The sequence below is a fragment of the Myotis daubentonii genome, chromosome 10 (assembly GCF_963259705.1).
Source record: "Myotis daubentonii chromosome 10, mMyoDau2.1, whole genome shotgun sequence".
In the NCBI taxonomy this organism is placed as follows: domain Eukaryota; kingdom Metazoa; phylum Chordata; class Mammalia; order Chiroptera; family Vespertilionidae; genus Myotis; species Myotis daubentonii.
The window spans coordinates 7,453,131-7,470,528 of NC_081849.1; the positions used below are offsets into that span (position 1 = coordinate 7,453,131).

The following is a 17,398-nucleotide window of genomic DNA, read 5'->3' on the forward strand; positions in this document are numbered from 1 at the left end:
TACCCTATGTGTCTGTACCTCTATGTCCCTTTTCTTCTTACAAGGCATCAGTCATTGGATCAGGGTCCACCTGACTCAGGTAGGACTTCATTGTAACTAATTACATCTGCAATGACCCTATTTCCAAATAAGGGCACATTCTGAGATTCTAGGATGGGTGTGAATTTTGGGGGGACACTACCGACCCAGCACACCCCCTTCTGTGAGCCCCACTTTGCAGATGGCTGGCCCTTGGCAAGGGAGGGAATCCAGGGGCCTGTGCTCTGGGCTGCTGCCACGCTGAGGGCTCCACAGAGAGGCGGACAGGGGTGAGCAGCGCCAGGAGCTGAGATGGGTGTTGTGTTCCCAGGACCAGGAGCAGGGTGGGGTCCTGGGCAGATTCAGGTGGTGCCGAGGAAGGCAGAGTAGAAGAGGTGTCTGGGGGGAAGTAGATAGAGAGAGTAACCCTTCTGGGCACTTCTGTAGAGATGTGGGTGGAGAGGAGGGACTTGAGGGAAGCCACAGGGACTTTGGAGAAAGGGAAGCCTTTAAGAATGATCTTGAGGATGCTGAGACAAATGTAGCCGTTGGGCAGACATGCTGGGTGAAGCCATTGTTTTTGACTCAACCACCCGCTCTTTCCCCAGCTCACCACCCTCAGGTCCTCTTTATTGTAGGTGACCTTGATTTCTGAGGTGCAGTTCCTCCCTTCTTGGGGTTAATGATTAGTGGCGGTTACAGATAACAGCTGGGCAAAGATTGTGTCCTGAAGCTTCTGGGCTGCCTGCCTTTCTTAAAGGGGCAGAACAGTGGCCTTGGGGATGAAGATGTACCCAATAGGCAGGACGTCCAGTTTTGGGGAGGGGCAGCGTATTGTGTAAAGACAGATTAAATGTCAGGGGTTACCGTCCAGAGATCGCAGTTCACAGCTTTCTCATTGCTAAGTTTTGATATTTTGTTTTCAGAAAGTCACACCAAACCAGAGACAATTGGAATAATCTGGAAAGTGGGATTGTTTTCATGGAACCATGGAAAGGAAAGATTCCCACAGGTGTCTGTGCTGGGGCCCTCCGGGGGTGGGTCCGAGAAATGCCTCGATTAAATCTCTAGGCGGAAGAAGCCAGAATTCATCTCTGATGAGTAGAGATCGGTTTACAAAGAGAAACGTCCACGGTTTTCCACATGCAGTCCTGAGGGGCCCTGGCACTATGGCTGCTTTGAGTCCGACAGCTCTTTGTTATGGGACTGTGCATCTGTGCATCCTAGGAAGGTTAGCAGCATGCCTGGCCTGCACCCACTAGATGCCAGCAATACTGCACACCTCCCGCCCCAGTGGCAAGTTTCATTCTTTTTATGGCTGAGTAATGTTCCATTGTATATATGCACCACCTTTTAAAAAAATATGGTTTTTAAATTGACTTTAGAGAGAGAGAGAGAGGAAGGGGGAGAGAGACATAGAAACATTAATGAGAGAGAACATCGATCGACTGCCTCCTGCACGCCCCCCCGCAGGTGATCAGGCCTGAAACCCAGGAATCGAACAGGCATCCTCTTGGTACCTGGGTCAATGCTCAACCACTAGACCACACTAGCCGGGTGCAACTCTGCTTCTTTATCCGTTCATCTATTGGTGGGCACTTAGGCTGCTTCCGCATCTTAGCTATTGTAAATAATGCTGCAATGAACATAAGGGCGCATGTATCTTTTTGAATTAGTGTTTTAGTTTTCTTCAGAAGTGGAATTGTTAGGTGGTATGGCAGCTCTACTTTTACTTTTTTGAAGAATCTCCATACTGTTTTCCATAGTGGTTGTACCAGTTTATTATCCCATCAACAGCACTTATTTGTTGAGTTTTGGATCACAGTCATTAGGATCGGTTGTTCACAAGTCTGTCTCTTCTACTGCTTCCTTGAAGGCAGGGACTGTATCTTAATTTCTTCAAATATACAGAGACCAGTACAGTGCCTGGCAGAGTGTGGGTGCTGAAGTCTTGCTTTTAGAGTAAATGAATAAACATATTGGGTAGATGAGGTAGATAGAAGAGATGTTAGGAACCCAGATGTCAGAAACATTTTGATGAATTGGTGTGTGGCATTCTAAGAAAACAACAACAACCACATGCTTGGTAGCAAGGCTTCAACTAGTTTCACCCCAACTTTACTTATTTAATTGATTTATACCATTGTGTAAATGTAGGGTGTGGGATGTGCTGGTTTGATACACTTACATATTGCAATATGATTACTACTGTAGCATTGGCTGACACCTCCATCAGATCGCATAATTACCATTTTTTGTTTTATGATGAAAACATTTAAGATTTATTCTCTGCCTGGCCAGTGTGGCCTAGTGGTTGAGCATCAACCTGTGAACCAAGAGGTCACGGTTTGATTCCTGGTCAGGGCATGTGCCCAGGTTGTGGGCTTGATCCCCAGTAGAGGTTGTACAGGAGTCAGCTGATTGATGATTCTCTCTCATCATTGATGTTTCTATCTCTCCCTCTCCCTTCCTCTCTGAAATCAATTAAAATATATTAAAAATTTATTCTCATAGCAACTTTCATGTAAATTATACAATGTTGTCATCTATAATCACAAAGCTGTGCATTGGATCCCCAGAACTTATTCATGTCTAACTGGAAGTTTGTACTCTTTCATCACTATCTCTCTATTCCCAGAACCCCCCAGCCCTGGTAACCACCATTCTACTCTCTCTTTCTTACAAGTTTTATTTTTTAAATTTCATATGTAAGTGATATTGTACAGTATTTGTCTTTCTCTGTATGACTTATTTCACTTAGCATAATGCCCTGAAGGTCCAGCTATGTGGTTGCAAATGGCAGGGTTTCCTTCTTTCTCATGGCGGAATAATATTCCAATGTACATACCACATTTAAGGCTTCCATACCTTGGCTATTGTGAATAATGCTGCAATAAACATGGAAATTCAGAAATCTCCTTGAGATCCTGTTTTCATTTCCTTTGGAAATATACTCAGAAGTGAGATTGCTGGCTCATAAAGTAGCTCTATTTTTAATTTTTAAGGACCTTCCATACTGTTTCCATAGTGGCTGCATTAATTTACATTCCCATTAACAGTGCATGAAGGTTCCCCTTTCTCCACATTCCCATCAACACTTATCTCTTATCTTTTTGATATAGCCATTCTAACAGATGTGAGGTGATATCTCATTGTGGTTTTGATTTGCATTTTCCTGATGATTCCTGATGTTGAGCACCTTTTCATATACCTGTTGGCCATTTGTACTATGTCTTCTCTAGGAAAATGTCTATTTAATTTCTCTGCCCATTTTAAAATCTGTTTAAATGTCTGTCTAGTTTCTCTGCCTCTTTGTTATGGAGTTGTTTAAGTTCTTTGCATGTTTTCAATAATTAACCCCTTATCAGATATATGATTTGCAAATATTTTCCCCCATTCTGTAAGGTGCCTTTGCACTGTTGTTTCTTTTGCTGCACAGCCTTGTCGTTTGATGTAGCCCTTAGTAAGATGGCTAAGGTCCCTAGTAAGATGGCTACATAGCTGGGGTATTGGGTGATCAAATTGGGTGATCAAGAGTCTTTCTATGGTATCACAGGCCACGTAGGGCAAGGACTGCTGAGAGTAGTGTGGGTTAGCTTGGCTGCTGGACATAGGGCCTGAGTGGTCTACCAGGCCCTGCATTCAGAAGGGCCCAGTTTAATGCTCTATTATCACTGTCTTTAAGATCTTAACTTCTGAACAAGAGGCTGCACATTATCATCATTTTATGCTGGGCTCTGCAATTGATGTAGCTGGTCCTGGCTTTAGAAAATCAAGGTCTAGACCTGACTTTAGAAGGCCAAGGAGGGGTAGGGCAAGGGGACAGGGTGGAGGGCAGTCAGGCCAGCCCAAAGCAGAGAGTGAAGGTAGAAGAGACGGGTTGATAACATTAAGGGGTGAGGCTGAATTGCAGGGGGGCCTAGGTTAGGGATCAGAAGGAGGCTACAGGCAGATTGGAGGCAGCAGCAGAAAGGTAACAGGTAATTGAGGCCAAAGTCTCAGATGCCTGATTCTGGCCACAGCCCTGCCACCTCCTCTTCCTTGTTTACAGTTGGCTCTTTCAGTCCCATGCCCCGTGCCCCGTGCCCCGTATCCAAAGACTGCTGCACTGGGGCTGGTCTCTCTGAGAGCAAATGCCCACTTACTTTTACAGAACCAGGTCTGGAGGGAGGTTGGGGACATTTGCATGATCAGGCACTGTTAGGTTAAGTGGCTCAGGAGGAGGTATAGGAAATAAAGAGAGTTGATCAGAAAAGGAAGGAAAGAGAGGTTTTATTCTGCGTCCCCGGGTGACCCACGAACCCCAAAGACAGGGCACGTGGATCCACGCCAACAGGGAGGGGGCCGCTTTTTTTATACAGCTGTTCAGTGAGGGCGGGGGAGCATGAGCTGTGGGAGTTCCCGCCGCGGGGGTCGTCAAGGTTTCCAGGTGTTGTCATCTGTCTGGTAGCTGACCTGTTAGGAATTCCAGGGCGGGACCGGTATGTGCGTCACCATTTACCTGGTGCACTGGCCTGTTAGGATTCTAGGAAAGGCCTAGTATCTACATCACCATCTGCCTGGCGGAGGCATGCATCAGCTCCTGGACCCCCTTTCGACCTAACAGGCACCAGAAGGCAGGAAGCCCTGGGGCTGTCTGCAACCAGCGCCAGGAAATGCAAGAGCACCCACACCTCTGAAGTTGTGCCCGGGAGCTGCTCTTCCAGCGTAGGCGCTGCTGTTCATCCTCATCCTCATTAGCAGCAGCATCATTATTTTTTGCTAAAGGCTGTGGGGTTTCATAAATAGCAAGAAAGAGAAGACATGTCATCATACATTATCCACATCAGTAGAGGGAAGGATGAGGCCCTGGTGAGCAGCTCAGATAACAGCTCAGATAACAGCCAGAGGGAGAATCAAGACCTTAGGCCCGGGTGGGGCTGGGCTGAGAGAACAGGAGGCGGGCTTCGGAGCCCCGATTCTGCGGCATCAGCACCAGGCTCCACATGGCAGCTTCCACCCTGTTCTGTTTCGTTTGCTAGGACTGGGTACAGTCTTGTGTTACAAGTTTCCACCCCTGCGAGCTGTGCCTTGTGCTTTTGTCAAAGGGAGGTGAACCTGCAGGCAGGGAACCTAAAGGAGGTGACGCTTAAAGGATAAACAGAGGCCACTGGTCAGCTCTTCTCTACATTTAGGAGGGCCCTTTTCAGCACCCGACCACTCAGGGAGGCCCAGGCACTGCTGTGCCAGGAACCCTGTGCATGTGGTCTTGCTGAAATCCTAAAGACCGTGCAATTGGCACCGTTCCCGCGGCAGCACAGCGCTTCAGTGGCAGAATCAGGGTCTGTACCCGGGTTTCTCTGGCCCCCATCCTGCAGCCATCCTGCTTCCCTGTGAGGGGAGAGTGGACAGTGTCCTCTACAAGAGGCGCGTCCTGAGTCCCCTTCATTGCTGTAGGCAGCCCTTCAAAGTCCGTTTCTGGAAAGGAGCTCTGTGTCTGTGCAGGTGAAGTATGGTAGCAATCATCTCAGGTAGAAATTATAGTTTAACTTTAAACCTGCTCTTTGGTTTCTGTACGTATTTGCTTGCTAAAATAATAGAAACGTTATTTTGATTTTCTGAATTATATAAATCATCCCATTCGATTAAATACCCTATTGATTGTAATGTGAATACCCCATTGGTTGTGGTCATACTGGTCTTAGAAGCACATTCTTCTGTACCTGGGAAGGACAGCACAATTATCCCAAGGACGAGGGCTCCAGATCATGTGTTCCTGTTGACTCAGTGGTCCCAAGACCCGAGGGCTCTAGATAATGTGTTTCTGTCAACTTAGTGATCCAGAGACCCAAAACTATAATGTAGATAACATGCTGCTTCTGCTTCTGTAAACTGCTTTTTTGCAAACCAGGTTCCTCAGTCCAAAGCCTGGGATGTAATCAATACCTTTGTGATCTTTGCCTATAAATCTGGTGTTGGGGCTGGGGAGGGCACTATGAGATCTGGGATAGCGAAATGCCCCCTCATAGTGCAGGATTTGCAATAAATGTGACTCTTTAATTTAACTTCTTGAGGCATCCTTGTGTGATTCGCGGGGTACATTACAACATTTGGAGACCCCAGCCAGATGCAGCCCCCTAGGGGTGCTGTTTAGCACACAAAGGGAGGTCGAACCTCCCCTGGGCCGGTCATGGAGGCTGAAGGGTCTCTAGGGGGTGTGCACCCTGAGAAGTTTCAGGGCCCCGGAGAACTCCCCTTCAGATCCAGCTAGCGGACAGCGGACGTTGGCCTGTCCCTAAAAAAATTCCTCGGAGTCACCTGAGAAATCCTCTAGAGGTGAGTTTTGGCTTTTTGACCAGTCACTGGTGGATTTCGAGGATGGCTGGTCGCAGCCATAACTTCTCCATCCTTGGAGTACCCCTGAGACGTCAGGGGCTACTCTTGGCTTTGGTTTTTTGGTTTTGTTTGTGAGCTTTATGTACCTTTTTGTCATTTCACTGAAATCCTCTTGGAGGACGTTGAGTGGTTTCATCCAGCCTCTTATTCTATTGAAGGATTAGATGAATGGATTACTGATCTAGGTTATCAAGGATCTCTAAAGGACTTGTCCTGTATCTGGAGGAATGGCTTCTAGACGGTATTCACCATCTCTGGGACTTCCGGGAGGGAAGTCAAAACTTGGACTGGCTCATGGTTCGAGTCTGGCCTGTCTTTTAAAAAAAGGTAGAAGAGAAGCGTTCCTAGGCAGTTTTCTACTGTCTCTGTTCAGGGACTTGTTCTGTATCTCTGCACAATTGAAACTGATTTGTTGGTATTTTGTGGTGTAAATGTGGTGTGCGCCGGTGTAAAAGTGTTTTTATGTTTGTTTCTGTTTTGTTTTGTTTTCTTAAAAAAAAAACAACCTTCTGAACATCTCCTGAATTTCCGTGGTGATTCAAAGTTTTTAATGGGGAGTGTTATCTGTCTGTATTGTTTAAATATGTGTCTTTGTTGTCTAAAATTGTTTAGCTAGTGAAATTTCTGTTTGTGTCTCTTAAAAAATATGAGTGTATTGCTAATCTGAGGAATGTTAATTATTTACATGTCACCTAAAAATTAAGGCTAAGAGTTCTAACTAACTGGAAAGTATGGCTTTGGTGTAATGGAGGAAGGTAAAGATAAAGAAATACTTAATGGAAGGTCTGAGGCATGGTTATGCATTTTTGAAGAACATAGAAAGAAGGTTTGAAGGCTAATTTGAAAGTGTGAAATTTTTGAAGGTTGTGTATGTGATGCGAAGGAAAAGAGAAATGTTGAAAGAAAGTTGGATGGATGATAGGACAGTAAGCTGGGACAAGTAGAATAGGAAAACTGAGCAGAAATCCTATCTTCCTTAAACCAAGGACACTTGGGAGTAAATGATTTGCATTTGCCTCCCTAAACAAAGTTTAAATAGTTTATGTCAATCTGATTAGTGTCATTTGCTGTCCACACCCAAGGACAAATGAAGTTAGAAAATAAGCCTTATTTATTTATTTATTTATTTATTTATTTATTTATTTATTTATTTATTTATTTTTTTGACTGTCCTAAATTGTTTATTAGGTAAGGATTTTACAAACATTACTTATATTAGCGGTAATGGTGGAGCTGGAGAGTATTGCTCCTTCTCCAAGCTGCACGGCGAGAACTACCAATAGTGTGGTGGAACTTGTGGCCCTTCCCAAGGCCACGGCTCTTGCAGCAGCAGATATCAGCCCTCGCATCTCCCTGTGCTTGTGGGCTGGTTTGGTGATCCACTGGGTGTCAGGATTTCTTCTGATAGCTTTATGAAATGGATCAATGAGAATAACCTCAAAGAATTTGTACGTGGAATCTTCACCAACCCAGTAAGAATTCAGGACTCTCAGACCCCACAGTGGCGTCCAGCTCGCTCCTCGGGCAGACTGAAGACTTCGCGCAAACTTCAGCTGGTTAACGCCGTGATGGACAGGCTGGCTGTAGGTCGCACCCTTAGAAACAGGGCGCTTGCGGCCACCGCGGCGCACACGAATCCGATATATGACATAACCTTGCTCGGCCCCCAGCCTGCACGCTTCGTCCGGCCGGGTGGGGCGGGGCGCCCTGTGGAGCGCCGAGAGCTGACGGTACTGCCAGCAGCGCACGCTGAGATATCCGACTGCTTCTTCCTCCACAGCTCCTGAATGTACTTGTAAGCGCCCACCTTGGTCTACCTGATGGCTGCGGCCAGACGGAAAGGAAGAGCCCAAGCCTTATTTTGATTAGTTCTTTTATTCAGGTATTTTTTAAAGAGGAGGCAACCCGGTCCCTCCCTGCAACATGGGTTATAGCTCCTCCTCAAACTTGACTGTCTTAGAATGTATGTTAAGGAATTTTAAAATTGCTCAAACCTTGCCGCGTTGGGTCCGGTTCTGTGTGTGTAAGAAGGGACAGAGAAAGGTTTAGTAGCAGGAGTGAAGAGGCAGGCAGGGCAGGAGCAGGCCAGAAGAAGCTGGCAAGGCCATCCAAACCACCCAGCCGCTATTGGCCAGAGCCGCCTGAGGCAGACCTCATCGGACTGGCAACAGCTGACTCTGACTAGGACAGACTGGGCTCTTTCCAACTGGGCCCCCAAGAGCCGATGGTTAAAATGAAAATCGGGGGCCAGACTGTGAACTTTATGGTTGATACAGGGGCAGAGCACTCGGTAGTTACTCAGAAGGTAGCTCCCCTCTCAGGACAGGAAGTCAACATTATTGGAGCTACCAGGGACCACAGCTGCAGACCATTCTGCCGCCCCCGCCGATGTCAGTTAGGCGGCCACCAGGTGGTTCATGAATAACTGTATTTTCCAGATGGCCCAGTCCCTCTAATGGGCAGAGACCTTTTAGCCAAAATGGGAGCAGAAACCACTTTTGCCCCAGATGGCTCAGCACAGCTTTGCCTAGGCCCTAGGTGAAGAGACCTCCCCAATTATCCTGTCCTTAGCAGTGCCAAGGGAGGAAGAATGGAGACTTTATACCCCCCAGCCAAAGGCCCCCACATCTGTTCTTGTCAGGCCCCCATCAGGGGACTTGGGTGGTGTTCCTGTTATCTGCTCAAGATCCCAAGACTGTAAAAGTACTTGTTACCATTTGGTTATTAGTTTTTAAAACCAGTACTTTTTAATGGAAACACACTCAAACAAAGGGGCTTTCTGGAGAGGTCAGGGAGTCTGATTGCAGGGCGTACTTCCCCTGGCCAGCGTAAGGGCCGCTGGCTGGAGGCAAGTCCTTTTTTCCCAGGGGGAGCAGGGAGAAAAGGACTGCCAGATGAAAATGCCTTTCTCCCGTGGCGGAGCACCTTCACTAGTCACCTGGGGACCTGCGCTGAGCTCCCTGCCTCCACCTATCTGGCTAAAATCTCCCTCGCCCTTTGCTCACCAGGTTGTAATTGCCTCTCATCCTGTAGTTGGCTGCGGTGGCAAGGAGGGAAATTTCCCTGTGCCTCCTTGTGCCTCCCTGTGCCCCAATGAGACCAAAAAACCCCCGGGGACAAGGCCTCCTTGGACACTTTTCACCGTGTTCTGTTGGGGGTTTGGGTGGGGGGTGGGTCGGGGCTTAAAAGGCAGCAGCTAGAAAAAGAAACTCCAAAAATTAGAAGGATTTGAAGGAATGGATCGGTCACAGCTGGTAGAGGTAGCTTAGAAAGTCTTTAACAATAGGGACACCCTGGAGGAGAAATAGGACTAAAGAAAAGAAAAGGCTGGCAGGAAACTAGGAAGGGAATTAGTATGCCTATTGTAGGAAGTAGGGGCACTGGAAGAGAGAATATCCTGGTAGGTTAATAAAGAAAAGTGGAAGGCTGAGGGGAAAAACCAAGCTGGAGGATTTACACTCAGGGAAGGGGACTAATAGGGCCAGGACTCCTTTTCCTTGAACCCCTTAGAACCCAGAATAATAATTTTTATAAATAGGACCCCCAGTTAGTTTCCTGGTGTATTCTGGGGCAGCCTATTCAGTCTTGACAGAGCCAATGGGACCCGTAACATCTAAGAAGACATCGGTCCAGGGAGCCACCAGACAAACTGCCTTTTTCCTTGGACATCAAAGAGGACTGTGGACCTCGGAAAGAACACGGTAACACATTCATTTTTGGTCATGCCGGAATGCCAGTACCCCTTACGTGGACGTGATCTCTTACAGAAACTACAAGCCACCATATCCTTTGAGGGGGATGGAGCACACTTCACCGTGGATCCAAGGAAACCAAGCCCGGACCCATCGTCCCCTGTCTGTATTCTTCTAACCTGTCCTCTCTCAGATGAATATCTCTTGCAGGAAAGGGCCAAGGTGACTCTGCTTACTTGGGGAAATTACAACATCTCTTTCCCGTGGTTTGGGCAGAAAACACCCCCCCTCCCCCCGCCGGGGTTAGCAAGTCATCAAGCTCCTGTAGTAGTCCAATTGCAAGCCACCGTCACTCCAGCTCGGGTAAGGCAATACCCCCTGAGTTTAGAAGCAAAGAAGGGAATTGCCATCTTTGCATTCGAGTGGAATGACCTAGAGGGTGGATTCTCAGGACAATGAACCTGGACTAGACTGCCTCAAGGTTTCAAAAACTCTCCCACCCTTTTTGGTGAAACCTTGAGCTCAAACCTACTTGCCTTTAGACAGGAGCATCCAGAATGTACCCTACTCCAGTATGTAGATGATCTTCTGCTGGCAGCAGATACTGAGGAAAATTGCCGACAAGCCCCTGAGGGCCTGTTAGGCACCTTACAAGCATTAGGCTACCAGGTGTCAGCCAAGAAGGCACAGCTGTGCTCCTCTGATGTCACATAACTGGGGAACGACATTAGCAAAGGCAGACGGACCCTCTCCCTCAGTTGAATAGAGGCAATCTTACAGATCCCCATGCCTACAACCAAGAAGCAGGTTCGGGAATTCTTAGGGGCAATTGGTTACTGCCGCCTGTGGATACTGGGGTTCGCAGAGATTGCTAAACTGGACCAAAGTGGAACAACGGGCCTTTGAGAAGCTAAAGAAGGCTCTCCTCTCAGCACCTGCCCTTGCCTTGCCAGACGTCACAAAGCCCTTCCACCTCTACGTGAGTGAGCCTTCCTTTGAGGTGCTCCGGAGAGATGGATGTCAAATGCCAAGGTCACCCAGTACCAAGCTCTTCTCCTGGACCAGCTCCACATCCGATTCCATAAGACACTGGCCATCAACCCTGCCAGCCTGCTCCCAGATGATGATCTGGAGGAGCCCATCCATGACTACATAGAGGTAACAGACGCAGTATAAACGGCTCGCCCAGATTTGACAGATGTCCCGCTGTCATCACCAGACAAGGTACTGTTATGTACAAGATGGGAGCAGTTATGTTCAGGATGAAATCTGGTATACAGTGGGCAGTGGTAGTCACCCTAGACCGCCCAAGGAAACCGAGTTGCAGACCAAGCAGCCAAGGAAGCCGCCCCAAAACCAGTGGGGCCTTTACAAGAGGAGGAATTGGCAGGATAGAAGCAAGCTACCAGAGGACCAAATGGGTGGTGGACTCTACCAGATGGCAGACTGTTGGTCCCAGAGGCTCTAGGTCGGACTTTAGTTGCTCCGTTACACCACGCTACCCACATAGGCATCACCAAGACTTCTGAACTTTTGTGAGGCAGGTCACAGGTAAATGCAAGGTAGGGGGGTCCCCCTGGGAATTTGGGCCCAGTGAAACTCCCCAGGAGAGCATTGGGAGGTATAAGTATAGACTCCTTCTCAGGATGGGTTGATGCCTATCCCACCAGGACAAAACTGTCTCTATAATGGTCAGGAAATTACTCCAGGAAATTATATCTAGATTTGGGCTACCAGCAGTCATAGAATCAGATAACAGCCCTGCCTTTGTAGGCAAGGTATCTCAAAGTATAGGTCAAGTCTTAGGCATAAATTGGAAACTCCATTGTGCATACCAGCCACAGATTCAAGGCAGGTATAAACAGGACTCTAAAAGGACTTTAACTAAATTTATCCCAGAAACCGGTGAAAACTGGACCAAACTCCTGCCCTTTGCCTACTTACAGGCCAGGTGTATCCCCAACCGGGAGGGGTTCTCTCCTTTTGAAATCATGTTTGGTAGACTTCCCCCGATCCTACCCAAAGTTAGGGGAGGAATTAAATGCTAAAAGTCATAACCATTCCTTGCTCAAGTCCTTGCAGGCCCTGCAGTATACCCAGAGAGCCACCCATAGCCACCCATAGCTTGTTCAAGACGCCCTGCCAGTGCCACCTCGGACCCTGTACATCCCTTTCAGCCTGGGGACTCGGTGTGGGTCAAGAAGTTCCCTACCCAAGGACTCACCCTAACTTGGAAGGGACTATACACTGTTGCCCTAAGCATGCCCACGGCTGTTAAGGTTGATGGCATCCAGACCTGACTACACCACTCCCAGATTCTGCACCAGAAAACGGCCTTGATCCTGGCAGCCAGCGGCTTCACCCGTGAGATCCCTAGCCTGGGCTCCACGCAGGCCAGGAGGAGGCTCAACGCCCGCAGGAGGGGAATTGGGCTTCAGTGAGGACAGTACTGATGGGGACCCTGGCACTAGAGCACTTGGTAACTGTAAGAACATTTTTACTAGCCAGTGAGAAAGTCCAGAGCCAAGTGGGGATAGATGTGCTAGGGGACAGGAGAACAGGAACAGAATAGAGAATGCCCCTAAAAGAAGTGGGGTGAGTAAATAGAAAACTAAATGTGCCCAGCTGGCAGTTTAGAAAAAATTAATTAGGTCAAACTACTTGTAGGTAGGGGGCAGTACAATCCCCAAAACTAATAAGGATGAGTCCAAGATTTGACTCATGTACATAAAACCAGTGGGGAATGAAGTATGGAAGCAGTCATCTCAGGTAGAAACTATAGTTTAACTTTAAACCTGCTGTTTGGTTTCTGTACGTATTTGCTTGCTAAAATAATAGAAATGTTATTTTGATTTTCTGAATTACATAAATCATCCCATTTGATTAAATACCCTATTGATTGTAATGTGAATATCCCATTGGTTGTGGTCATACTGGTCTTAGAAAGCACATTCTTCTGTACCTGGGAAGGACAGCACAATTATCCCAAGGCCCGAGGGGTACATTACAACACAGGATGGTGCATGAGAAAAAGGCCCACTATGCTAGTAGAAGGTGCCCACACCTTTGCGTATACGTATCTATGAAAACATCTTCAAATATTTGCCAGCGTGAGAAACATTCAAACCTCTAGAGAATTTTTATGAGTTTATTTGAGCTAAACTGTTGACTGTGCTAGGGTGAGGGACTGCGGCATGGAAGGGTTACAGAATGTTACAGAATGTGCTGGGAGGGGGGACTGACGTATGGAGGATTGTGTCAGGGTTAGGAACCATGGAAGAAAAATTGCTAAATTGTCTTAGAAAAACAATGTGTTATGATATGCTCCAGCCAGGTGTGACTCTGTTTACCCCCCCTTTGTGCTTATGAACTTTCTATGAACTTCTAAGGTAACACTGTTGTGCTATAAAGGATCATGCTGCACCCTTGATCTCGGCCACATGCTCCGAATCTCCCAGAGGGGGAGATAGGTGCTGTGGCCAGCTGGCCAGCTTAATAAAAGGCTCTTAAATTTAAATTCTGAGTCAGTGGTCTATCTCGTTGAGCCAACCCATAACATTGACAATTGCCAGGAAGCCAAATCTCAACTGATTGAGATAATTCTCCAGAGAATGGCAGTTTTGCACCTTATTTTATACATTAAAATTAAAAGAGAAGAGGAAAGTGAGTTAGTTACATGAAGCCACCATGCAGGCCTTCCCTGAGCTAGTCAGGCTAGCACTGAAGTATGGTAGCAATCATCTCAGGTAGAAACTATAGTTTAACTTTAACCCTGCTGTTTGACCTCTGTGCTTATTTGCTTTGTTTAACAATAGAAAAGTTATTTCAGTTTTCTGAATTATATAAATCACCCCATTTGATTAAATACCCTATTGATTGTAATGTGAAATCCCATTGGTTGTGGTCATACTGATCTTAGAAAGCACACTTTCCTTTACCTGGGAAGGACAGCACAATTATCCCAAGGTCAGAGGGCTCCAGTTAACGTGTCCCTATTGACTCAGTGTGCTGGAGACCCGAAACTGTGATTTAGATAACATGCTGCTCTGCTTCTGTAAACTGCTTTTTTGCAAACCAGGTTCCTCATTCCAGACCTGAGGGCTCTAGATAATGTGTTTCTGTCAACTCAGTGATCCGGAGACCCAAAACTGTGATTTAGATAACATGCTGCTCTGCTTCTGTAAACTGCTTTTTTGCAAACCAGGTTCCTCAGTCCAAAGCCTGGGATGTAATCAATACCTTTGTGATCTTTGCCTATATAAATCTGGTGTTGCGGCCATCTTATCACTATGAGATTTGGGAAATGGCCGCTCATAGTCCCGGATTGCAATAAATGTGACTTTTTAATTCGACTTCTTGAGGCGTCCTTCTGTGATTCACGTGGTACGTTACGGCAGCATGTGGCCCCTCTTTGTCCACATATTAGACTTTGAGTATATCTTTTACCATCTCAGTGACATAGTAACATCCTAGAAGGCAGGGCCCAAGTCTAAAATATTAGCTCTTTGGTAAGGATGCAACATTTTTTGCACCGAAAGAGGTGCTTAATCTCTGATTTTAAGCTATGGATTCTGTCCAGGATAAACCAGGTTCCACACATAGGAGGCCTCTTCTTTAAGCTCCCAGTCCCCATTTGGAGTGAGGCTGTCTCAGAGAGAGGGCAGCCCGAGGGCTGCTCACCAGCTGGGTTTGGCAGGGCACTGGAAGGGATGCTGGAAGGGATGCTGGGAGCTTCTGCACAGAAGTTTCCTTGCTCACGAGATTGGGTTGGAGTCCCAGCGGGTTCCCCCAAGGGATGGTGCTGACTTACTTGTCACCAGCACAATGGCCTCTGCCCAGCATGGTCATGCAGGTCCCTTAGCAGGCTGCCTTTGCTTTGGACACAATGAGAGGATTCTAGAATTGTAGGAACGAATGAGCCAGTGGCCTCCCTGGCTTTGGAGATTTATGAGCACTCAGGGTAGAAAAGGCTTTAAAAAAGAATACATTTTTAATGATTTCAGAGAGGAAGGGAGAGGGAGAGAGGGATAGAAATATCAATGATGAGAAGCAGCTTCTTTGGTTTCTTCTTGAATCTCCGTCAGATTCAGTCTTCTCACCTGCACTCCAGCCTCCACCATGTCTACAAAGGTGACCAAGAAGACCTACAAGGTGTCTACCTCTGGACCCCGGGCCTTCAGCAGCCGCTCGTACTCCAGTGCACCGGGCACTCACATCAGCTCCTTGTCCTTTTCCCGTGTGGGCAGCAGCTATCGAGGTGGCCTGGGTACCGGCATGAGTCTGGCTGGGGGTTACGGCGGAGCTGGGGGCATGGGGAGCATCACAGCTGTCCAAGTGAACCAGAGCCTGCTGAGCCCCCTGAAGCTGGAGGTGGACCCCAACATCCAGGCTGTGCGCAACCAGGAGAAGGAGCAGATTAAGACCCTCAACAACAAGTTTGCTTTCTTCATCGATAAGGTGCGGAGCCTGGAGCAGCAGAATAAGTTTCTGGAGACCAAATGGGGCCTCCTGCAGCAGCAGAAGATGACTCGCAGCAACATGGACAGCATGTTCGAGAGCTACATCAACACCCTTCGGCGGCAGCTGGACACGCTGGGTCAGGAGAAACTGAGGCTGGAAGCAGAGTTTGGCAACATGCAGGGACTGGTGGAGGACTTGAAGAATAAGTACGAGGACGAGATCAACAAGCGCACAGAGATGGAGAATGAATTTGTCCTCATCAAGAACGATGTGGATGAAGCTTACATGAACAAGGTAGAGCTGGAGTCCCGCCTGGAAGGGCTGACCGATGAGATCAACTTCCACAGGCAGCTGTATGAAGAGGAGATTCGTGAACTGCAGTCCCAGATCTCCGACACATCTGTGGTGCTGTCCATGGACAACAACCGCTCTCTGGATCTTGATAGCATCATCGCTGAGGTCAAGGCCCAGTATGAGGACATTGCCAACCGCAGCCGGGCTGAGGCTAAGACCATGTACCAGATCAAGTATGAGGAGCTGCAGATGTTGGCTGGGAAGCACGGGGATGACCTGCGTCGCACGAAGACTGAGATTTCTGAGATGAACCGGAACATCAGCCGAATCCAGGCTGAGATTGAGGGTCTCAAAAGCCAGAGGGCTTTCCTGGAAGCTGCCATCGCTGATGCTGAGCAGCGTGGGGAGCTGGCCACCAAGGATGCTCAGTCCAAGGTGGCTGAGCTGGAGGCCACTCTGAGAAACGCCAAGCAGGACATGGCCTAGCAGATGCGTGATTACCAGGAGCTCATGAACGTCAAGCTGGCCCTGGACGTGGAGATCGCCACCTACCGCAAGCTGCTGGAGGGCGAGGAGAACCGGCTGGAATCTGGCATGCAGAACATGAGTATCCACACCAAGACCACCAGCGGCTATTCAGGTGGGCTGATGTCCCCATCTTATGGGAACCTCAACTACGGCCTGGGCGGGAGCTCTGGCTCCTTCAGCCGCACCAGCTCCTCCAACACGGTGGTTGTGAAGAAGATTGAGACCCGAGATGGGAAGCTGGTGTCTGAATCATCTGATGTCCTCCCCAAGTGAATGATGACTGCAGGCACTCCTGTCCTCCAAGCTGTGGGCTCGGGAAGCCCCGCTTGAGGCTCAGCCCCAGTCCTCGGCTCACCCTTGGGGAGGGGGACTGCCTCTTTCCCGTGCCCCCAACTAAAGCCAAATCAAGTGTTCTTTTTCCAAAATAAAGTCTCAATGGGCTCTGCCAACCCTAAAAAAAATAAAAAAGAAATATCAATGATGAGAGAGAATAGTTGATCGACTGCCTCCTGCACAGCCCACACTGGGGATCAAGCCCACAACTCAGGCATGTGCCCTGATTGGGAATCGAACCCTGACCTCCTGGTTCATAAGTCGACACACAACCACTGAGCCATGTTGGCTGGGCAGAAAGGTGTTTTTTTGTGTGTGCCATGAGGCTCTGACACCTGCCCAGTGAAGCAAGGTCCTGGCTGTGCTTCCCCTCGGTGGTCAGGTGTCAACGTAAGAAACATTCAAACCTGTAAAGAATTTTTGTGAGTTTATTTGGGGCACGCTGATCACAATTACCGGGAAGCAAAATCTAAACCGATTGAGATAATGCTCCAGAGAATGGCATTTTCCCACTTAATTTTATACATTTCAATTAAAAGGGAAGATGCAAATGGGTTACTTGAAATCCATTGGTGATAGATTAGGGAGACGGGAGAAAGCAAAGGGTAGGGGGAACCTCTGGAATTGGATGAAAACTATGACAATTAACATGGTAACAATAATAATGAGAGGATTTGTGGTCTCCACCCTGGTGCATT

General features: G+C 47.8%; 2 pseudogenes; one reads left to right on the forward strand and one right to left on the reverse strand.

Moving 5' to 3' along the window:
* Positions 1 to 7,511: 7,511 nt before the first annotated feature.
* LOC132211304 (large ribosomal subunit protein eL15-like) lies at positions 7,512 to 8,206 on the reverse strand (annotated as a pseudogene).
* A 6,937-nt stretch (positions 8,207 to 15,143) lies between these two features.
* On the forward strand, positions 15,144 to 16,816 carry LOC132242624 (keratin, type II cytoskeletal 8-like; annotated as a pseudogene).
* Positions 16,817 to 17,398: the final 582 nt, after the last annotated feature.